The sequence below is a fragment of the Maylandia zebra genome, linkage group LG5 (genome assembly GCF_041146795.1).
Source record: "Maylandia zebra isolate NMK-2024a linkage group LG5, Mzebra_GT3a, whole genome shotgun sequence".
Taxonomy (NCBI): Eukaryota; Metazoa; Chordata; class Actinopteri; order Cichliformes; family Cichlidae; genus Maylandia; species Maylandia zebra.
This window is the reverse complement of record NC_135171.1, coordinates 17,020,466-17,045,423: the sequence shown is the minus strand read 5'-3', so window position 1 is coordinate 17,045,423 and position 24,958 is coordinate 17,020,466. Positions and strand designations below refer to the sequence as shown.

General features: G+C 40.6%; 1 protein-coding gene across 7 annotated transcripts in view; it reads left to right on the top strand.

The window, feature by feature from the left end:
• The window catches only part of dlgap4b (discs, large (Drosophila) homolog-associated protein 4b), a 136,466-nt gene that overhangs the window by 59,999 nt on the left and 51,509 nt on the right, over positions 1–24,958 (top strand). For 5 of the 7 annotated variants that reach the window (XM_012917545.4, XM_012917542.4, XM_012917547.4 and 2 more), the window contains exon 3: positions 20,942–21,023. The gene's annotated coding sequence lies outside the window, so the exon portion shown is untranslated. The remainder of the gene's footprint in view (positions 1–20,941; positions 21,024–24,958) is intronic. The other 2 variants (XM_076883875.1, XM_004545162.4) reach the window with 2 other exon arrangements.

Here is a 24,958-nt window from a genome sequence, read left to right as displayed (position 1 = left end):
ATTGTGCCAGGTACTAAACTCTCTCAGACTCTGGTAAATTAGAACAAGAAGGTGCAATTGTGTGTAATCGCATAAATAGGATCACTTTGCAGTACATCTTGTGTCAGTTGCTTTTGTTTCTGTTTAGTTGAAATCACCCACTTTCATGCATTAGTTTTACTTCTGGTCTGTTTTGTGCACTAACATAACTAATTATCTAATTAGTCTTCCTATTATATATAAAATACAGGCAGCTTGTTTTTTCCTGATCCTGTTTTCCTTCTGAAAGGCAGTCTTATCAGTATCCTGGATTGTACAGCAGAGTAGAGTCTATTCCTTGTGCTTTTTTTGCTAGTTTTCCATCGTTTCTAGTAATGTCTTCTGTCCTATTTTTTTTCCTTCTCGCATTCAGTGGGGTTCGTATATAATATATAACAGAAGTGTAAGAAATGTCGGAGTTTTAATATCTTTATTTATTTATTTCCTATTATGTTCCTATATTTATTTTTCTGTATATTTATTTCTGTTATATTTATTGATCTTTCTTCATGGAAGAAGTTTTCTGTAACTTCTTCCATGGATAGTTTAATAAATCAACCACCCACTCTCGTCTGCACACATGGTAGTGATACTGGCTTACATTTGCAGGCAGCAAAGTGAGAAAGTTGGAGGGAAAAATGTTACATTAGTCACACACAAAGAACAGAGCCATCTGTACATCTGTATGCAGCACATATCTCTTTTTTATAACTCTGCTTGCAGTGATTGCTGGAAAAGTGCTACCAACTCTGTACAGTCACTGCATTCAATAAACCAATCACATAATTCCACAGATCCAATTTTAGGTTACTGATTACGTTCCAAAAGTTTACTGTAATTTTCCCCTGTGACTGGCATTTCATTTCTAATCACAGCATTTTCTTCTTTCCCTTTTTTTAAAATTAATTAATTTAAAAATAACCTTTTCTACAGATGTTAACAGATGACTGTTGAGTAATAGCAGCTACTAATCATTTCCAAGCCGTAAAATAATCCAAATAAACTGATTGTGGTTATTTCCTGTATGAAGAAATCTAAATATTCGTGGAGGAACACCTGCAGCATAGTTTGCGCACCATCCTGTTGCTGCTGACACGAAGCAGATGTTTGTGCTAGTTCTCAAAGACTGACCAGATGTCTACTTCATGCTCATCTTTATTTGGAGGAAAAACACAAAGCAGACTTCAGGGCACACATGGACCATTTAGACACTATTACTCAGAGGGAAATCTTATTGAAGCCATTCTGTGTTTAGCCTAGATTCCTCTCCGTGCCCTTCTGTCCCACTTTCTTCACTTAAAGTGGTTTACTGAAGCTACTTATTCTTTGGCATAATCACTGTGAAAATGGGAGGATAAATGTAATTGGATTGTTTATGAAATATTGAAGAAAAACGACTTTTTAAACTGCCAGATTTATTTGCAATATGCATGCTTTCTGTTCCAGGCATCTAAGTGAAGTGACCTCTGAGCTGTTGCCTGGTAGTGACACATGGCAGTCTTCTGAAATGGCCATGCATATATTCAGAAGCTAATCTTAGAAATGTTAAAATTCCATCCTGCCTGCAGTGATTTCTTTGGCATCGGTAGCCGTTACGGCATGTGGCTAGCAAACCCCTTCAAATCACCACCACTAGGAAAATGAAAAGAGTGTTAATGCTCAGTTTAAAATAAAAACCTTTAATACAGGTGAGCTACTCTATTGCTGCAAGCTAATATAAACGTTAGAAACAGCATTAATAAAAGCTGATGAACACACATGCTGCACTCCTGCTATCTTGCTGTCTTAACATGCTGTTGTTCCAGCTCAGTAAATGCAGCACTCTGCTGTCAGTCTGAGTGGTCTTTCTTTATCTGTGAGCTTCCCATGGGCTTTTACAGTAGGCCAGCCTGTTCTTGTCCTACTTTCCAGCGTTCCCGTCCTCCCTCCTTGTTGTCTGCTGAATATGACGTGCTTGCTCTCCTTTCGCTGACCTCTCTGAGGTATCAAACATAAGCGCCGGTAGATGTAGCGATATAGGGTGGCTAGGTATGCGTCCATCCATCTTGTTTGCCTCTGTGAAATTCAATTCTCTCCTCTTGTGCACGCATCTCCACAGACACTCATCCATCTTTTGCTTCCCATAAATCTGTGCCGTCTTGCCAGGAGGTGCGAGCACGTCATTTGTTTCAGTTAGGGCTTTATCCCTCCCCCCTCCCTACTTTTTTCTGTACTCCATTCTCTCTCTTTAAATAGCCAAGCCACTGGCCTGTAGCTCACAAAGGGCCCGGTGACGCTATGTCCATTGTAACAACATCACACTGGCAGGAAAAGAATGAGATTTGAGCTTTTGCCGTCAGCAGCTGCTCTAAACCAATAAACAGGATGTTAAATGGAGAATCAAGGCCATAGCCAGGTTGTTGGCAGCACCTTTGGCCATAATCCAAGAAGCAGTAATAGCATCATTGGTAATGCTATAGGTATCAACGGGCTGTAATTGAATGTGGCTTATTAAGTTACACATATGAATCTATGTCTCCCACCCTGGCTTGGAAGGCGCCTCCTGTGGTTTACCCCACAATAAAGACAGCAGAGAGTTTAATAAAAGCTACAGCAATTTAATGGTGGGTAACTGCAAGAATAATGGAAAATATCTGGTGTCACGTTGCATCGTTATTTTCAGTGATATAATAGCATCCACACATTGTTTTATATACTGAATCACTGCATGTCTCTCTGCTGTTTTTATTGCATACTCCTCAAACTGCATCAGAAACAATCTTGTTATCAGTAGCACCGCACACTCACACACAGCGGTCGGTCTGATGTGAATACTTGTTAACCTGAGGCGCACGCACCATTATCCACATTGCCATTCTGCAACCTTGCTGAGAGGCAGAGCGGGCACATTGTTCTCTTGTAGCTTCTCTGACAAGAATTTGCCTTGGTTGTTTACAGAGTTTGGCTGTAAGCTGTTACCTGTTGTTGCACTGCTGTACTTGCCAACAAGGTTACTTAATGTCTTAAGCATGACATACAGTAGCTGTCACTGTGTCTGTCAGCCTCCACCTTTGTGTTGCTCATACTAACGTACCTCCAGGAATAGCGCTATTGCTCTGTCGGTCCATCAGTCCACCTCTGTGGTTCAGCTTAAACATCGGGATCCATTTATTCTGAGCAGGAGCCTTGCGTTTCCTCTGGCAGTGTATGTCAAAAGGTGTTTGATTTTTAACCAAGTACTGAATGGATTGCCATCACAATCATCAACATTTTGTATGCTGTGTTGTTATGTTAACATTTAACGTTTTCATTTTCATTCAGTGCAACCATCAAATTAAAATGACACTAATGACATTTCCACTGGATGGTGGATTTCTGGCTAAGAATAGGACCGTGAGCATGATCAGTCAGCTACAGTGTGTCCGTCTAACCACATTTGACAGAAATCTGTGCGGTTTTCTGTTGTTTTTCATTTTTACTGCGTGGATTACATCTAAGATGTGAGGATAGTGACCTGAAGTATGTAAGAAGCAGAATGAAATAATACAAAAAGTGCAGGATCATGTTTGCCAAACAGAGAAGGTCCAAAAATCAGTATTATACTTTCCCTTTGTTGTTACAATGAACATCTGTACAATTGATTGCACTCATTCTTTTAAATAATAGTGTGAGATGGTTGGTTTTCCATTTCCTAGTCTAAAACATCTGCTAATGGGTCACAGTTCACACTTGTGTTAGTTTCAGTAGAAACATTTTTTTTCTAGAGACAGGAAGGAAAAGGGGGAATTAATTAGAAAAACACTGAGTGCATGCAAACATCTGCTATGCTCTTGTTAGTGTTTATGAGCCATGTTTTTCCATTTGGTTATGAATCATGTGGTGCTATCGGTAAAGGTGTGCAGGCTCGTGAGCAAATGTCAGATTGCATGTTTCTAGGTTATATTTGTATAATGCATTTTGGAAGAGGTATGTGGTGCTATATCTCATGAGGTGTTGTACTTAAATAGACACAGGTCAGCAGTAAGGGTATTCCATTTTCTACAGAGTTGTCTGGAAGAAAAATGTATTTTTAATGAAAGGATGTTTGCATGACTTGTGACAAATTGGTTCAATATTTACTTTGGCTCTATCTGATAGAGTCTGTTGGAGTTTGTGATCAGGTTCACTTCTCTGCTTGAAGTAATAAACTCAGGATCTGCCACTGTAGCTGTGGAAAGAGGTGGGGGAGTTGCAAAACGCAGCTAGCAAAGTAAAAAGACTCCTCACTGTGTCAGGTTGTTTCCCAAACGTCTCAGATCTTTAAAACTGACAGGAAGGGTTCATATGGCTTCACTCTAGATGTGAAAACTGGAATCCTATGAGTGATAGCTTTCAGTTTTAACTAACTAACTTTTGCAGCCATTTGTGGAATAAATACAGATGAGATGAGAAGGTGTGACTGCTAGAAATCAATTGTTTTCAGGTTTAAGCAGATTTGTAAACTGTGACATCTTTTAAGTTCATTTAAAATTCTCACATTTATTTTAAAAAATTACCAGTTATGAGAAAAGTTAAGTTAAAGAGCCATTTTTTGTCTTCCACTGTTTCCATTTTCAGCACCAAAGCTGGACTATAAACCTTAGACAGTGTGCAGTGCATTGAAGTGTCTGGGCTGCCTTTAAGGTTATTAACGAGGGTCAGTGATGAATGTCGGCTTTGTTGGCAAAATGTTTACAAAGACTGTAATTTAGTTTATTAAACACTTGCAGCTTCATGCAGTGGGCAGAGCAACAATAATGTTGGTAATTGATCTAACTATAGTACCATTGAAATGAACTGTTGACTGGTGCAGATAAGATCCATAAAGATCAAACAGAAAATCACACACAGGTGAGATCTCACACACAGAGTTGTGTCGTTACTCGTAAAAAACGAGAGAATATTGAGGGGCAATTCTGAATTTTATATATGGAAACATATAAAACAACATTTATGTAGCTGATATGGCATAACTCAGTCATAATGTTATTACATGCACGGGGAATTATGTATTGCAAGAAGCAATGAAAACATGATTGATTGTGACTTCAGTTATTTTTCTGTAGCCTCATAGAGCCAATAGCTGTTTGTAGCATTAACAGTGCAAACATACAAAGATTTTTACACAGATGCAGAACCTGCTATTCTCTCCAATGTGAGAGGTTTATCCAGGGCAATCAGAAAGTAGACTTTGCACGCTATTATAAAAATTAAAAATACATTGGAAGATATCCTCTTTAAACACTGGCATTCATTTAAGTGAATCTTTCATTGAACACTTCTGAAACAAATAATCCTGCAAAATCACACGTACACACATTCATTTGGAAAACACAAGCACAAACTTGTGAATCTCAGAGATGAAAATAAGTGGAAGTCTAAATTTTAAGGGTTTTTATTACCATCTTAGCACCCTCGATCACACAATTTCAAGTACGCACTTGTACAGTCTTGTTACTACTTAACACTTATACACTGATGTAAATGAGCTCTTAAAGCACTCTGAAGAAATGTTCCAAGCTAGCTCCATACTTACCCCCTCTGCTATGCTGCTCTCACTCTCCATCTGTCAGTGGAGCCCTATACGCTTGTCATCTGTGTTGATCTGCATGTGCTCGTTTTCATGTATTACGTGGTTGGTAAACCACATGCATGAGGCTGCATTTCCCGTCGTCTGTTTTCAGCTTCTTAACATTGCCTTATTGCTGCAGTCTGAGAGAGACAGACATTCAGGAAGGGAGACGGGTGCTTTCTGAGTTCCTGCCTTTTTTTGTCCTGCGTCTGAGTCTGTGTTAATGTGCCAGTGTGTGTCCTGGGGTTCATGTTTCTGTGTTTCTGTGTAATTGCGTACGTGTGTCGCTGTGTATGCTTCTTGTGCATTTTGGTTCCATGGTGTATGCATCCATTGAGTGTGTGTGTGTGTGTGTGTGTGCATCTGTGTATCTGTGTGTGTCTATTAGCTGAAGGCAGTGCCTCGCTCTCTCTTGAGCCAGGTCCTGCGGAGTTAGCCTGCTGCTTTCACAGTCAGCCTGCATTTTATCAGCAGTCTCCATTTATACCGTCTGCCACTCGACAGTCCACAGCTGAAACATAGTAGATGGATTCTCTTGCTTCCAATATGTGCCACTGAGGGCAGCTTAGTGTGGACTATATTTAATGTTCAGTCGTATTAGAAAACAAACACCAGGGTCTTTCATTTTCAAAACACACAGAGTTACTTCCAAAGTTAATAAGGGTATTTACCAGCAGGTTCTTGGGTGTTTGTGGTGTGTACTGATTAAACAGACCCATATGTAGCTTGCATGTCAATGGAATACGTAATGCAATGTATTTTTATATTGCAACATGAAACCTAAAAACCAATGCAAAAGCATATATTTACTGGCAGAGAGAGCTTTCCAATCTTAAACAGAGTATATGAGACCAGGGATTGGTGTTTCCAAGCTCATCTATTTTTAATTAGGGGTTTCTCTAATTGATTTGGATAGCTAATTGATGGTCAGGTAACATTTAATTCATGGAAATAAAAAGGAATCAACTTTCTTGTCAACAACCACTTTCCTCTGGAGGTTCCATTAGATTAATGTCATAAGCTCATTATAATGATCCAGGCAAAGTAAATGTTTTTCTTCTCCATTATATCCATGGGTCTTCTCTGTGATCTTCCTCTTTTCCGTCTGCAGCATCCTGGATATATGCACTATCCCTTCTCAGCACATGTCCAAACCATCTCATCCTAGCCTCTCTAACTTTGTCTCCAAACTGATCAAACCTGAGCTGAACCTCTGATTTCTAATCTTGTCCATTCTGGTTACTCCCAATAAAATCTGTGCATTTTCTGCTCTGCTACCTCAAGCTCCATCTCCTGTCTTCTGTCAGTGTTGCCATACACCATAGTAGGTCTCACCATCGTGTAAACCTTCACTTTCAGTCTTGAGGCTTTGGTTTAGTCACAATAAATAAATAAGCTGTGCAAGTTCAGTAAAGATTTTTTTTAACTTTCTCGAAGAATGAAATCAATATATCAAATAAGTAGTGCCTTTCCACTGCACTGCACAGCGAGGCAAAGTTGTTTACTCAGCGCTCTAATGAAGTTCATCTAAATGTCTGATAAAAACACTGAATTTGCAATGTCTTCTTCACAAAAAATATGCAGTCATTTTGCCAGAGGAAAGCTTTTAGTGTGCATTAGCACTAACTTAACACAGGTTTGGTACAAATAAGATGTCAAAATAAGAATTATGCATGTGTGAATGGGGGAGGCAGGAGTGAAAAATAAACTTCAAACCACAGAGCTTCGAGTAGAGCCCATAATAGTATTGAAATTTGGACATCGAGAGGCTTTTAAAAACAACTTCTTTGTCTGGGGGAGGGCAGCTCATTAATGAGACCATGGCTGAGCTGAGATTGGTTCTGCCACCTCAGCATAACTTTTATACTTGATTCTTCTACTAATATCTGGCTTTTCATTTTCAGATTGTAGGTGGAATTTAAACATTATGACCACCTTTCTGATATCGTGTTAGTCCCTCTTTTTTGCCAAAGCAGCTCTGATCTGTCGGGCACGGATTCCATTCCCTGAAGGTCCGCTGTGGTATCTGGCTCCAAGATGCCCCCAAGGATTGGATTTGTTTGTACAGCAAATCCCATAGATCGGAATTGGATTGAGATCTGGGGAGGCCAAGTAAGCGCCTCAAACTCATTGTTGTGCTTCTCAAATATTTCCTGAACCATTTTTGCTTTGGGGCAGGGCGCATTAGCCACAGCCACAGACATCAGGGAATACCATTTCTATAAAAAGGTTACACGGTCTATAACAAGACTTAGGTGACTAGCGTGCGTCAAAGGACCCAGAACGGCCACACTGCCTCGGACGGTTTGCCTCTTCCCATAGTGCATTCTGATATCAGCACTTCCCCAGATAAGCGATGCGCACACATCCAGCCATCCACTTGACGTAGAAGAAAACGTGATTCATCAGACCAGGCCACCGTCTTCCTCCATGGTTCAGTTCTGATGCTCATGCATCCTTTATTGGCTCTTTTAGCGGTGGACTGTGGTCAACAAGGACACCCTGACTGGTCTGTGGTTATGCAGCCCCATACACAGCAAACTCTGATGGACTGTGCATTCTGACATCTTTCTATCAGAACCAGCATTAACTTTTTTGGTGATTTCAGTTTCAGTAGCTCTTCTGTCGATCGGACCATACGGGCCAGCCTTCACTTGCCACGTGTGTGTCTCAGTGAGCCTTGACCATGTTCATCACTGTTGCTTCCTTGGACCACCTTCGAAAAATACTGACGGAGATGTTCTGAGTCTCTAACTTTCACAGTTGGGCTGTTGTCAGACTTCCTCAAAAATTTACTTCCTGCTTCATACACACCTTGTGGACAAAATGCTCCCTAATATATCGCAGCCACTAACAGTTAGCTTAATGAAGAAATAATCAGTGTTATTAACTTAATCTGTCAGTGGTCATAAGGTCATGGCTGATCGGTGTAGAACTATAATTTTGCTTTTAGTTGTTTTTTATTTATTTTCAGAAGAGTTTGAGTTTAGTCATCCTGCTCTGGATACATATTTTGTCAATGGCACGTTTGAAAAAATTGAGAGTAATTTTTTTAAGTAAATTGGTCCTGCTGTAATCAAGTACTTATCTGGTAACCCAAAATCAAATAAAAAAAACTAAAGGGGAAGACCAATTGATCTTTGTCTAGTGCCCATACTACATTCCCTGTAGACCTAATGTTTTATATGGAAGCTATTGGAACCCAACTGAAAACTCATTAAACTTCAAGAGTAGAAACTTGGCATCCGCTGCAGCAATTTGATTTTCAACTTATTCATGTGTGCAACTTTTTAGCTCATAGGATAGCCTGAGCGGCTGTTTTTCCAGCACTTTCTCTCCCTCGTTTTTTCTGTATTTCACCCCCTCGCTCGAAGCATGGAAGCAGCGAAGTTCAAAGAATGAATATGAAAAAAATATGCTAGTGCGCAAACATTTTTTCATACACTGCAGAGCACCGGAGTTCTGTACTTTCACTGAAATCAAATAGCTTGTATGAGCACCAAATATTCTAAATGGATCCATGTTCAAGTTGAAGAATGTTTTGACTTTGCCCAGTAAAGAGAGAATGTGAAATCACCCTTTTACAAAGAATCTGTCTTGTTTTTTCGGTGTTGTGTACGTTTTCCCTCTGTGTAACTTTAAATCTGAAAACTCTAGTGGTAAAAAATAGTTAACATGTTTCCCAGTTATGCTGCTCAGTGGGTCTTACTGAACCCCATAATAATAAAAGTAATACCTTATATGGTGTCTCTGATATCCCCGTGTTGGTGCTGTTCCTGCATCATTACAATAATTAGTTTTTTTGCTTATATAAAACTCTCTTCTGGAACAAGTGGTAAGCATTTAAAGTGTTTTCTTTATTAATTTATATAATAGAACATATGATAGGTTACATGTTGGTTTGCTAGTGTGGAATTAAAGAAATTATTTTATGGCTACAATATATCCTGTATCATTAATAATATAATCTATAGTATTGATACTGCATTAAGATGTTTATTAAAACCTGCTGGCTTTACATTAACCTTTTATTACAGGGGCAGCCATAATAATTGTATACACACATTGCATTTTGTGCTTATTAAAGAGTTAAAGCTCAGTCAATTAAGGAAAGGTCATAAGCCTCGTTCGGCGCGATGTCCGGGCGATCTATTGTGTAAGTGACTTGGAGCATTGAAGGATAAACTGCCTGCACACTTACAAAACACATATAGTACATATAATCTAGAGACAGGCCTGAGCAAAGGCCTGAATGTATTCAGCTTCTTGTTTGTTTGTTTGTTTTTGTTTGGGGTTTTTTTGTTTTGTTTTTTTTGCCTGTCCCGTTTGGCTCTTTTGCCATCAGAATTGTTGTCTAAAGGCAAAGAAAGATGCCCAACGGATTTACTTTACCAAATTGACCATCCCAGCCTTGCCGTAATGGTCCATTTGATTCACCTTTTATTGTTTATTTTATTTTCACTTACTGAATACGGGACAGACTTGACTGGGGGAAAGAAGGGGAGAAAGAGAGAGGGAAAGAGAAACAGCTGAGAAGAGGGACGGGGGAGAAGGGCAAAAGACAAAAACCAACAGAACGGGCAGAGAAAAAAAATGCATATATCAATCACCTGGATCACCTGCTGAGAAAGAAAAAAGAAAGCAAGCAGAAGAGAACAAGAGTAATAGAATAAACAACATCACAATGATATATGGGAATATGACAGTAAATACTAAATGTTAAACATTATTGTGCAGCACATAAGATCAACAGAACAGTGTGCTTTGAGGTAGGAGCCAAAAAGGGTGTAGTTTGTGGGTGTGATCACCCGTGTGTACACCTGTGAGCATGGATGCGCTTGTTTGTTTTTTTTAAAAGGTTCCTTCATGTAATGATCTGCTAGAGGGTGTGGGGGGGCCACAGCCCCGTCCTCCAGGGCGTGAAGCAGGTATGGAGGAGATCAAAACTCCAGACATCCAGAGGCCCCCAGAACACAAGAGACCAAGGAAGACCAACAGAGGGGCAGCTGCGCCACTGTCCCGGAAAGAGCTGAGGAGAGTCCCAGATGAGGGCTCACTCAGCAGCCGCGGAGCAGAAGCCAGGGGGAGTTGCAGTGACGCGCCCGTGAGCTCCGCCGGCAGCCAGCTGCGCCTGAGTGACCGAGCCCCAGGCCGAGAGGCCGGGGGCACCCCACCTCCGAAGTGGCCCGAGCGAGCCCCAGGCTCCAGGCCCCGATAAGCGGCCGCCAAGGAGTGAGCCGGTGTGTACCTGGACGCCCATCCCCGGACACAAAGAACCACCAACACACCGATGTCTGAGGGGGTCCGCCACTGGCAGGGGGAGTGGTGGTAGGGGGAGATAGGCCTCCAAACCTTGGAGGGCCTGAGATGTCCCCAGAGAGGTGGCGCCTGACACCCAACCTGACATATAGACACAGACATACAGGCACACACAGATACAAACATCCATTCCCACCCTCATGCTCTCATATGCACTTACTCCACACTCAACCAACGTGGAGACAGACATAAAGAGACGTTGTACACACGATCACACTCCCCAAGTGTACTCTACAAACCGGGTCTAGGTGCCCCCGCCCCTGGAGGGGGATCTCCCCCACCAGTTGAAGAGCCCCCCAAGTGGCTCGATGCACCGGCGGCACCCTGCTCCAGGGCTGGGCCCCCATGCACCCACCCGCCCACAACCCCGGCAACACACCAACCAGGACCCAAGCCCCCGAGGCCCGGTCCGGGTCCCAGCCCAGAGACGGAGCGCCCCCAGAACCTCACGCCCATCCCGGACCCACCCAGGGGCAGCCAGGCTACCAGGTCAGTAACCCACGTCCGTCAGCACAGACCCTCCCCTAGCCCCGCTGCACGCAGCCGCGAGGAAACAGTCACCTGAGAGCCAACAGAGCCCCTAACCGGACATGACCGCTACCCCGGGTTGAGCCCCCCAAGGAAGATGCCTCCGGGGAACCCCCCGACGCCCTAAGCCTGTCCCTACCCCCACACCAATCACAATAGTGAAGGCGGGACCAAACTATGACCCCCCACCCCCACTAGGTGATGGAGCTGATCAAAGGAGCCCAGAGCAATTGATCTGATGTGGTGGCAGAGGCTGTATCAAGACTAATGTAATCTAATAGGTAATTTCTATATTGGTTAGAATTAAGATTATTTTTATTTTTCCAGTTCATGAGGACTGTTTTCTTGGCTATGCATAGGGCGATATTCTTTTCTGAAGTGACATTATCTAAGCTGCCCAACAAACACACTAAGGGGGAAGTTGGAATGTTACATTTCAGACACTTCGATAAGTCTTCACATATCTCGCGCCAAAACTTCTGAACTGGTGGACAGAACCAAAGAGCGTGGATATAATTGTCCGGTGAATTGGTTTGGCAGTGTGAGCAGTTGTTGGTAGACGTAAAGCCCATCTTGAACATCCGATGACCTGTATAGTGCACTCTATGTAATATTTTGTATTGAATTAATTGAAGACTGGGATTTCTAATTAGATGAAAGGTTTTTAAGCAAATCTGAGACCAGAAGTTTAGGTCTAAGTTAACTGATAAATCCGCTTCCCATTTTGCAATAGGAAGTGATATTGATTCATCTGTTTTAGAAAGCATTCTGTATATTTTGGATAGTAATTTGGGGGGTTTAAGAGTAAGAAATTGAACCACACTTGGTGGTGTTTGTAGTTCAACTTGACCCGGTTTAAATTTCTTTTTTACTATGGATTTAATTTGTTGATATTCTAAAAATCTTTTCTTGTTGATCCCATATTGTGTAACTAGTCCGTCAAATGAAATAAATTCTGTTCCTTCTAATATATGTTCTAAATATTTGATTCCTTTACCACTCCAATCTGAAAAGTTTATCATATTATTGTTTTGTAATATGTCAGGGTTGTTCCAGATAGGTGTACGTTTGCATGGGATTAATGAAGACGCCGTCAATTTTAGAAACTCCCACCATGCTGTCAGAGAAGAGCTGATGTTGATGCTTTTAAAGCATTCATGTTGTTGGATGTTTGAGCTGATAAATGGTAGGTCTGAGATCTCTAGATTATTGCAAAGTATTCAGCTTCTTGTTGCAACCAGTTGCATTTGAGTTTGCTCAGTAACAGGTGACAGAAGACGGGTCAAAAGGAGGACAAGTCCATGGGGAGCTCCAGGGCCTGAAATCATCGCCATATTTGGAAAAAGATGCTAGAAAGAGGAACTTCTGTGTCTGACTTTAGCTCTAAAAATTGCTCATTTTCTGTACAAGATGCAAATGACATTCTTAAGATCTAAATTATGTTCTTAAAACACAAGAAGGGGCGTCAAACCCTGACGTTATAAAAACAACTCTCTGTGTATTTTTGGGAGAAGAAGTCTGCAGATGTGATGCTGTGTGCTTCTTCCCATGCGTGTGTTCTTAATAAACTCTTCATCTGATTGCATTCTACTGGGCCTCCATTGGTTTGTTTTTGTGCCACATTGTCGAATTCGGGACACTAGTCATAGTTTTTAATAGCATTAGCCGTCTTCTTGGCTAATGCTAACTGAGTGGCAAAGTGACTGGTCAGTTGCAAAATATTAATCCTGGACCAACATTATGATGATGATATATGAACAACACCAACACGTGGATATCAGATCGTGTTATCTTTTATACCTACAGTAATGTTTTTTTCCTAAACAATTCCCAGATTGTTGCCCACGATGTGTCCCTTGTGTACCAGCTAAAAAAACTGTCAGCAGGACAGCATCTCTTAACTCAGAGACTTGAAATGCTAAATACAAGGACATCATTTTAGGAATAACTATCAAGAATATACCAGCTTTTTAGTCTCCAAATTTTGATTAGCTTTATTGACAATCTGTTAATCATAGCTTTTCATGAATCAGAGGATGTCAGAGGGTAATTGTTTTCAAAGCTGTCTTTGCATACAGTTGCAAGGCAGGATTACAAAAATGTCTTTATTTCACCTGGATGAGATATTCAGAAAGGTCTTTTTTTTTTTTTTAATTCAGCAATGAATAATGATGTGCAGATAATGTCGGCACATGTTTTATATGCACTCACATACCTCGCTGTGAGTGCACACTCCTTTAATTATTGCAGAGATCACATTTAATCCAGTTGCCGGATCTGCTGCCAGCTACTGAGTCATTAGAATAATTATATCACACAGAGATTTTGCGAATGAGCGTGTGACTCTTTCCAAAAGCGTTGTCACACCGCCTCACTTTTTTGGATTTATCTTCAGTCACACTTAAGTTGCCTCCCATCTGCTCATTGAATACTACAAATTGTATAAGTGTCCTAATCCTGATCCTCCTCCTCGTCATCTTTAATGAAATGCCTCAACAGATTTCTTAAACACACTCACACGTCTTGGCCTTTTCATCAGTCTTTTCCTCTTTAGCGTATTTTTGAAACATTTATGTTACTGGGTGGACAACCATGAAGGAGTCAGAGCCTTTGAATAATCAGTGTGGTTGATAATGACACTTAGAACTGGAATTTCATAGTGTAGAACTGATGACTAAGAATAGTTTTTTGCACTTTTCAAAGACATATTGACAAAATTTTTCACATTAATTATCATGTATGTATAAAGTTGCAATAAAGTAGATATAAAAAACAAGGTGGTCATCATGGTGACAAGAGATTGAAGAATATTACATTTCATGCGTAATTGCGCATAATATTATGCTTCTTAACCTGCCTTGGCAAATTTTCTTAAGTATGCATTTGTTAGGTATTTTCCTGGCACTGATCAAATGTGCATCCAGGCTCGAAATTGCATTTGGTTTGCATTTAAACTTGCTCAGACGATACATTATTGCAGATTTTCTTTCTTTAGGCACACATGCATGCAAACATATTCACAATAAAATATTCAAAAAGATCCAAAACCGCAACTTAACTAATGTTCCACCGATACGGCATCTGTACCAGTCAGGTTCTAACATTGATAAGTGGTGTGAACGCTTTTAGTTATTCTTATTCTTATTCTTAGCAGTAGTGTTAGTATTAATGTTATTGTTTCTGTTTTGCAATTTTAGCATCCAACCACATCAATGTTACCTGTATCAGCTCAACTCTATAGCCTCGATCTCTGAGTCATTTCAAGGCCCGACACTTTAATATATCAGTGTCCTCAAGGTTTTGTCTTTACAATTTTCGCAGTTATTTTTAGGCATAATTTATAAACTCGTTCAGGTTTTGATTAAATATAAATAAGCATGTTGTAACTCATGTGTCTGTGCACTTTTTCTGTAATAAAAGGATTAAACTTCATCAGATGAGTGCCTAAAGAGAGCTATGATTGTATTAATGTAAAACAGCTGTGATTACATTTCCCTCAACAGATATTTGCTGTTTTAGTTCAGGTATATAGAAATATAATTTCTAACAACCAGGGTTGTTATACAGGCCTTGACCCGAATCGTAATTAAATACCGGCTGGAAATTGCCAGTGCACAAATGAATCAAATTATATTCATTGAGCCACTCAAAGTACACCAAACATATGATGGTTTATTTAACACTAGCATATGTCTGGTGTTAAATACCAGTAACTGTCGTTTAGTGCGATTTCATGTCCTCACGATTTAAACATCATCACAGATTCTTTTTTAAATTTGGCTCAAACGTTTGCTTGAGTAAACTGACTGTCAGTGAAAGTTCCAAATTTACACTGACCTCATAAAATTTAATAGAAAGTATTAGCATTAGTGCATATGTGGACAGATGTGGATATTAACTGCAACTGTATTAAGACAAATATGGAACGAACTGAAGCATTTGAAGTGAGTTGCATCTGGATTCAAAGTTAGAATGTGGTGTGTCCTACCTCTATGAGCTGCTGCTTCTGCTTTTGGTTTTATGCAGATGGGGAAAAAAGTGGATTCAGAATGTGCTGGGTAACTGGAAATTTCAGCTGTATTGCAACAGATCAACAAGAAGTTATATTTCAAAAAGAGTGGTAACACAGCAATAACCTTTCTTGTTCTTTAGCGGTCTCTCTGGGTTGCAAAGGAAACTTTGTAGAACTTCCACTTCAGACTACAATGAGAGTCAAGAGCACTTAAAGAGGTCTTTACAGGCCAGCGTTTATATGTAGTTCAATAGTATAGCGTAGTGTGTTTATGTGCCCCTGAATGTACTAAAACATGTATACCAAAGCTTCACTGAAACACACAGCAGAAATACCTGATAACAAACTGTTTTAAGTATAATCCATGTTTTAGCTGTCATGAGACGTGGTGACATTCCTCGGAGGCTTATATTGATGTGATAGCCTCTCACAGTTGCTGCAGTTTTGTCGACTTCACATCCATGATGCAAATATCCGGTTCCACCACATCCCAAAGGTGCTCTGTTGGATTGAGATCGGGTGATTGTGGCAGCCATTTGATTACAATAAACTCTCATGTGCAAGAAACCAGTTTGCACTCGGTTTGGTCTTCTGCTGTTGTAGCCCATCTGTTTAAAGGTTTGATGTGTTGATGTGTTCAGAAATCCTCTTTTGCATACCTTGGTTATAACAAGGGGGCATTTGAGTTACTATCGCCCTCCTGGCCTCCTCTGACCTCGGGCATCAAAAGGCAACCAGGGTATTTTCTGTTTTTCACACCATTCTCTGCAAACCTCAGAGACACTTGCTGATCTACTGGGATTTTCCTGCATAGTTCCTGAAATACTCAGACCAGCCCATCTTACAACAACAACCATGCCACATTCAAGTCACTCAAATCACCTTTTTCTCTGAACACTCCCCCATTTCAACATCGGCAGGTCATCTTGAAGATGTCTTCACACCTAAATATATTAAGTTGTTGGCAAGCGACTGACTGAGATGTTTGTTTGATTAGATGTTTGCTTGAAGGAATAGTTGAACAACTGTACCTAAAAAGTGGTGAGTTTGTGTATTTACCTGCAAAATCAGAAACATTGATCTTAATTTAGCCCAGCTTAACCCTTTAAAGCCGGTCAGAGCGGGCACGCTCTGTTTTGCGTAACTATTGCTAAATCCCGGTAGCTCTGCAACCACATAAGCTAGCGCAATAATTTTTTTTGCATATGAAACCAGAGGAGTTGTACTTACATCTTATGCCATCAGCTTGTCCTAGGTCACGGTTTCCTTCCACATATAGCTTTGCAAAAACTGCATAAAAAGCACTTGCAGCAACAAAAACATAATATTCCAGAAACACGCTTTGCCGATCTGATCAGCTGTTCGTAACACTTCCTACGTCCATCAGCGCGAACTATCGCATGTCCACCATGTCCTGCCCGAAACCGGAAGTGACACCATTTTGCGGAAATGTAGTTTTTTACCATCAGGGTCTTGCGAACCTGTACTGGCGTTTTTAAAGGTTATGTTTGACTTTATGACTTCCTGTGTCGTTTCTGGGATGCTTAGGACTCATATTGCACTGCTGGAAATAGTTTATTTTGATGCATATGCTGTTTTTTTGCAAATTTGCACTATAATATTTATTTTTGTTTTTTCTGCAGTATATAAAAATTGGTGTATTTCAAAAATAAAACTATGAAGACACTTGAAATAAATATCCTGTGGTGGGAAACTATTTTGTGCAACTTTTTGGTATTTACAGTTTTGAGGGATAAGCCTCTTAAATTTCTCTAACTACAAATATATGCTAAAAAAACAAAAATGATTTTCAATTTTTTGTAGTTTATTGCACTTTTTTGCAATTTATGTAATTACTATGCACTTAATGCATACATATTATTCAAATGTGGGCTATAATAGTTGTATTGATGTATATCAACTTGAAATGCTCCAATAAATGGCACTACAGCATGTATAAATATGATATAAGCCCTGGCGGACTTGGTTCTATGGTAGGTCTTAAAGGGTTAATAATCACAAATTCCTCTGCATACGTTCAGTTCAATGCATTCCACCCACTGGAGAGATTTCCCAAAGCAGATATTTATAATGCATTCCATAAATGAAGAACCTAATCAGCAGATCCCTCCAGTCTGACGCCTCAATCGGTTTTCTAATCTCATTTCTAATTTATCTCACTCTGGCCCGCAACAAACCTGGTGCTGTGAAGTGCATTTTGACATTAATCCTTCAAATTTGCAGTGGGCAGTGAAGCAAGGCAAGAGTGGTTTGGCATGAATCCCATTCACAATTCAATGCATAAAACTCCATAAAGTTCATTTGTCTTCCATTCAAGGTCATCTGTGCTCTGTGAATGGTTTTAAAGTTGTGTAGATGTGTCTGTTCTCTCAGTGAGTTGAAGAAATCCTTAAGGTGCATGTGACTGCACATGGGAAACATGAAGAAGAATCAGCTTTACCATAAACATTAGCTGTAGGTACATTTTTTACTCTGTGTCAAAATAACTGCGATCCATACTGGTGATTGTTCTTGTAAGGGGCCGGGTTTGGTTATGTTCTTGTTCTTGCCATTTAGATTCTTTTGAATAACACTTTACAGCCAATACGAGATGACCTTTAACACTGTTAAGAGGTGTGTGTGTGTGTGTGTGTGTGTGTGTGTGTGTGTGTGTGTGTGTGTGTGTGTGTGTGTGTTTGCATCTTTGCAATTTTTCTTGACATTTTATCAGAAAAGGTCACAGCACTTTTGAGTTTTGTGTTTGTTGATTCTGTCCCGAAAATCAAAGCTAACCTGTGTGTGTGTGTGTGTGTGTGTGTGTGTGTGTGTGTGTTTTTCTCCTACATATTTCACAATGATTGTGGATGTTCAAGGCCCAATGCTGTGTCTATAGCCGTTTCTGAGTTGTGGTTTAGGAACATGGCATTTTCTATAAGGGTCCACCTCTGAATGTGGCTGAAGCCTGCTGTATCATGTCACTGATGCCAACAACAGGGACACTCCCATGCTGTCAAGCAACTTTAAACTCATCCATTAGTTTGATAATCTGCTCAGAAATAACTTTGATTTTTTTTCTTGCCATTTTGACAGTGCTTTAATAGGTTCTACTATTTTTCTGATACTTAGGGGTATGACAAGATGTTGAGGTTGTCAGGGGTCACCACTAACATTGTTTTGCCCATAGAAATATGTAACACTTTGAGGTTACAGGAAGGAAACCAGCTCAGTTAGTTCACGGTTCCGTGCATTCAAATGTCTGAAAGAATTACAGTTTACGTGTGCAAAAAGGCATCGTGGCTGAGAAAACATAACTCTTTTGATCAACAGAGTTATAATATTAGACCGCCTCAATTCTGAATATTAAAGTCACTGGTCAATGTTTTAATTTAAAATAACTACTGTTCCCTCACAGGACTGTTGTCGCACTGATAGAAATGCAGATGTGGCATGCATTTCTCTCTAAAACTTACCCACATAGTATAAGTTGCCAGAAATTTATTACTACTGCTGTCAGCTTTAATTTCGTTAAAATGACGTTAACGCCATAACCGCATTAACGCCGCAAATCTCCGTTATCGAGTTGACGCGGATCGCCCCGTGCATGGGGCTGGACGGCACTAACGCGTTAACGGGCTAACCGCACTAATACATTGACGTCGTGCAGCCCCACGCACGGCTTGTCAACTCGCTAACGGAGATTTGCGGCGTTAATGCGGTTATGGCGTTTTCATGAGATTAACCCTGGATCCGGGTGACCAGATTTAAAATTGCTCAAACAGGATATTTTGAATTTTAATTACCCTCATCTATTTTAAACATAACCTACTCTCATCAGTTCTTGTCACGGTCCGGGGCAGCGGCCGTGTGAAGAGTGGAAAGGAGGACTCAAATGCAGCACTTACTCAGATGTGAAGGCGATTTATTGACAATATCAAACATAAAGTGGAGATGGCAAAACAGAACTAAGGATGAACTAAACTGGGTGAAACTACACAAAGGAGTGGCAAACCTGAACATGAAGGGAGAACAGCAGGGAGAGCACGCAGGGGATTTCACAGGGTATGAACACAGACGACGCGACGAGGAGCAGAGGAAATCACACACTATAAGTACACAAAGAGACACTGGGAAATCACACACAGGTGGGGGAAACAGCTGGACCTGATTAACCTGACGAGACAGGGGAACACTAACACCAGGGACCAACAGAGGGAGCACAAACCCAGAACCCAATGTCTAAAATCCCAAACACAAACCATCCCAAAACAGCCATGAATAATAATGAAAGTAATAACAATAAAGAACATAAACATAAAGTCACTGAGTCATGGTCGCAGGACCATGACAGTTCTGACTGACAGCTCATTTATATATATTTATGTCTAAACTTTGCTGTTGTCTTTAAACCTGCACGAAAGATCTTATGGGCGGGTTCTGTATCTTCGTTTGCATTGTATGTTTGTGTTGTTTGTGTGGCATCCACACTCTTTGTTTGCTTCCCACATGAATGCGTAAAAACATCAAAGAGAATATTTTCGAAAGTTGTCATACTTCAGGATGAAGCCTTGGCATGACACATTCTGCACACTGAATACTAACACCAAGGTTGTGCCCTTCTACCAACTGTATATTTTAGTCCTTGTGGCATTGATGAACAAAGCCTTCTTTTCACTGAAGTCCTGAGGAGAAGCTCAATCCATAATGCAAAATAAGAGTTCTGGGATGCCGTTTGATGCCTGACCTTCGAGGGTGGTTCTCCCAGGATTTTTGATGGCACTTGTCAAAGTGTGGACCTTTTGTACTTTCCGGTGAGAAGCCTGAACTCCTTCTCTTCTTTTCCTAACTAAGGCAACATGAAATTAAAAAGAAAGCTGTCGACAGAGAGACTTTTTTTGTCCAAGCACTGATCATACTCCTCTGTGTGGAGTCTATTATATCACAGAGTCCACATAGGACAAAACAGTGAGTGGACGGACTGCTTTGAAAGGCCTGGGGTCAAAAAATTTGTGATCCCACGCTGTCATAGTTTCTGTAACACTGCAGGTGTTATAAAACCAACAGGAATATGAATGAGTGGGAGATTGCCATGATTGAAATGTCCTAAAGCAACTCTGTGCCTTTGTAATATCCTCCAAGGTGTGGGAGAGGCAAAAGAGAGCGAAAGTAGGACACTCGGGCGTAAAGCAGAGACAAAAAGGTGGAGCTGCTTGCTACTTTGCTGGCCTGAGCCTGCATACAAGTTGCCCTCAGGCACTGGTTCACAATCAGTATATTTTGTCCTGATTTGCAATGCTGCATGGCAAAGCCTTATCCTCAGCTCTGTGTGCTCCCCGTGGGTATAATGTGTGTGTGTGTGTGTGTGTGTGTGTGTGTGTAGGTGTCTTTCGCAAAACAGCTTAGGTTTTCTTGTCACTTAACAAGGAAAGCATGACATGATTATATGAGTTCATAACAGACAGAAATGTTGAAACACTTTTTCTTTGTATATCTTCCAGAAGAGCTCCACCAACTCAGATCGAGGCTTCTGAGAAATGAGCTGCCAATGTAAGTCCCTTGGCTGACCTCAGCGCTTCGCTGGTAATGTTGCTTTTAAATTAATTAAACTGACTGAAAGTTATAATTGAGTACACAAACACTCGTGCATGCACAGAGTGATAACCTTGTACCCCAAACCTATCCCTCACTTCACCTCACTACCCATCAGGGACAGAGTTTGCCGCTGACATACACTAATTTATTAGCAGCTAATTGCTATCCCTTGCAGACATTCTGGTGGGACATCAAAGGATGACACTCCTCAGGAGAAACGATTGAAATTCAAATTTCAAACAATACCGTTTCCCTCTGTATGGTGCTACGGACTCGTCGCCTTTGGTTTTAGTTTGTCATCCCAAGTGCATGGAAGGCTTAAGGCTCTATCAATAATGGATGAGGATTTGAGACTTTACAGTGGGTTTTCCAGGAGATTCGGTGCTTCCATTTAAAGCCCTGCAAGACTGGCACTCTGTATACCTGGAAACTGCTGTTGTCGCTTTGAAGCAGTTCTTGAGGCAGTATAGTCGCTCAGTGCTGCTTACAGAAAAAGATAAGAAGCTGTAACTTTCAGAGAAGCACCGCAGCTGTACACATGGGATTTTAGGGTGAAGTCTATGCTGCGGTCTTTCATAGTGCATTCACTTCTAAAAGCATGCTGTAGCAAGCTGAGGCCCACACAACAAAAGCACTGCAAAAACGTCCCATTTGTATCATATTATGACCCGGTGTGAAATGCAGCCTGTTTTCTGTTCTTAGCTGACAGGAGTGGCACCCAGTGTGGTCTTTTGTTTCAAGGTTTGACTCAAGACTAGATAACAAAGACACTGCAAAAGCATTGCGTTTGTGTCATATTGTCCTGTAAACATTGTAATGATTTATTTTGTGTGGACAGCTTGGGGCAGTTCAAAAATCTGTTGACTATCTGGTATTATTTAATGGCGATCATATAGTATGTTTCCCACTTATAAACTATGAGAATTAGCAGACACATCATTTGCATTTTGTTTACTAGGCAATTATAAAATCAGCTTTCAGCATTTACGCTTTGTTTCTTCGCTAACTCTGGAGGGAAAAGCTAAGTCATTAGTAGCTAAATGCTTTATATGCTAGTCAATGACTTTGTGTTAATGGTGGTAAATATTCAGCTTTTTGGGGGCACATTTACTGTAACCGCGGCTAGAAATTCAACTACTGAAGACCGTGAGTAATAAGCTTAGGCCCTAGAGACTGTTCGACGACCTCCTGTGTATTTCCTGAATGGTTGGCGAGGAGTTGTTGGAGGCTGCTGGCTGTCGCTGAGTGAAATGGGTAGCAGAGAGAATTCTACACCAAAAACTTCTTTGTGATTACTTTAGGGGCTAGCGGATTGCCAAGGTCTCCCTTTGTTTACATGAAAGATGTTGGCTTATGTGCAAACATTTGCTAATTAAACACCAAGCTATAATGAAACAGAGAGCACTCTCCTTCAAAATAAAAGCTGTGCCTTACACTGAAACCAACAAATTTCAAAAAGATCCACTTTTTACTTATTTGTCCTATACCCATCACAGTTTCACTACAATTTAGTGAGTAGCTGGCAAGTGTTTTGCAGACAAATCAGCATCTTCTATGGGCAACATCAGCAATCTGCAACAACCAAAGAAATCACAAGGAAGTTTTCAGTGGAGCACCATCTCAAAGATGACCAATTTTTGACCAATTTCACCTAGCGATTTCCAGCAACCTCCAGTTACCCATCAAAGTCTATCAGGGAATACACATTTTTCCTAGCAACTGGTATTTACCAGTATGTCTCTAACTGATCTCTAGCCCTATGTGGTTGGGGCTTTAGCCGTGTACCTGCCAGCAGCCACTCACAGCTAATCTGGGAACACAAATCTTTCCCTACCAAGCCAGGGTGGCTAGCATTAGCATCAATCATTAAAACAGACAGTTGTGTCTGTTTTAATAGGTAACTGCTTATGGACCCTACAGAGATGGCTTTCAACCCATGCAAACATTCCCATGCAGAGCTTCAGAAAGCCAACACCGCCTAGCTCAACTCTGTGTGGGTCAGATGTCGATTGATTGACAAGTGGGCTGAAACAGGAAAGAGAGTGACAGTAATAGAAGAACAAACAATAACAAAAATCAGTGATTATAAAAATAAAAAAAGCACAGACAGTAGCTACAGTGGACATTTTTCATTGTTTTTAACACTTGGTTTCACTTCAGCTCTTTGTATTTTGTAACTTTGCTCCTCTGTGGAGTTGGCTGGAGGATCAGCACCACATCCTTTCGATACTTCCTCTTTCTGGCAACAGGCGTTCCCTGCTGTCTGCCGATGCAGTGCCAACAGAGAACTATGTTGAACCCATAAAACACTCTGTTGAACTGAAGCCCTCAAAGGTGGATAATAATATTTTCTCACTAGGATTGCAAGTCAGCAGCCTCTCATGTGTCCGTGCCAGGATGTTGTAAACCAGCAAGGTGGAAAAGTGAGTTACATTTTAGACGTCTCATAAAAACAGCACAGTTGGGCATTCATTCATTCATTTATTAGGGTCACATTCATTGCAAACATGTTAGTTGATGTAAAACTGCAGAGAAGGTTAGCCACACTCACCAAACATTGTGTAAATTCAATATTATGTGTGTTGCACAGTGTTTGAAATATTGATGGCGTTTAAAATTAGATGATTTTAATTAGATTCAAACTGTATTTTTGACCTTGTCCATTACATCCTGATTGTTTCTTGCGTGCTTTCCTCTTCTTACATAAGTCAGTTTATTTGGGTTTTTGCCACATTTAATCAACTAAGAAATTCATCCTAAGGAACATTTCTCATTATTCTAGAAATGTCTATAATTTGAAGGGTTTTTCTCATTCTTATTTTTGGTTAAATAAATTAAATTATCTGCCTATTTAAGCTTGTTGATTCTCTGGGAAACAGCTTGCCCTATTTTTCTACCAGTTTATTTCCTTATATATATATATATATATATATATATATATATATATATATAAAAACACCCAGCACGCCCCTGCGGGCGGTTTATCCTTCAAGCTCGGGTCCTCTACCAGAGGCCTGGGAGCTTGAGGGTCCTGCGCAGTATCTTAGCTGTTCCCAGGACTGCGCTCTTCTGGACAGAGATCTCCGATGTTATTCCCGGGATCTGCTGGAGCCACTCGCCTAGCTTGGGAGTCACCGCACCTAGTGCTCCGATTACCACGGGGACCACCGTTACCTTCACCCTCCACATCCTCTCGAGCTCTTCTCTGAGCCCTTGGTATTTCTCCAGCTTCTCGTGTTCCTTCTTCCTGATATTGCTGTCATTCGGAACCGCTACATCGATCACTACGGCCGTCTTCTTCTGTTTGTCTACCACCACTATGTCCGGTTGGTTAGCCACCACCATTTTGTCCGTCTGTATCTGGAAGTCCCACAGGATCTTAGCTCTGTTTTTTATATATATATATATATATATATATATATATATATATATATATATATATATATATATATATATAGTGGGTAAGTATAGAGACAAAAATGACCACAGATATCGACTTTTAGTACAAATCTGGCATAACTGTGTAATGTAATAATGTTAAACCGTGAAAATAGAGAAACCGCAGTTGTAATATTTAGCATTGTGTCTGCAATGTCACATTTTAATGGAAGTTTTACACTGTGTCCATATTTAAATGAAGGATTAGGACACAGCATATATCCAAAAGCTGACTAGCTCTTATATACTCAGTGTATATACCCCTAAAAACATACACAAAGACGATGCAGTCTTTATGTTTTCTTATATCACGTCACACATACACACAGAGAAATGCATTAGTATGCAGATATGGCCCTTGACATTTATACTCACAGGCAAATGAACAGACACTTCTTCAGGCCAACACATCGGCACACATGTTCACACATACAGCCACTTTCCTGCAGAAACAGTGGTCCTGCCAGCTGTGTTGCTGTGGTAAG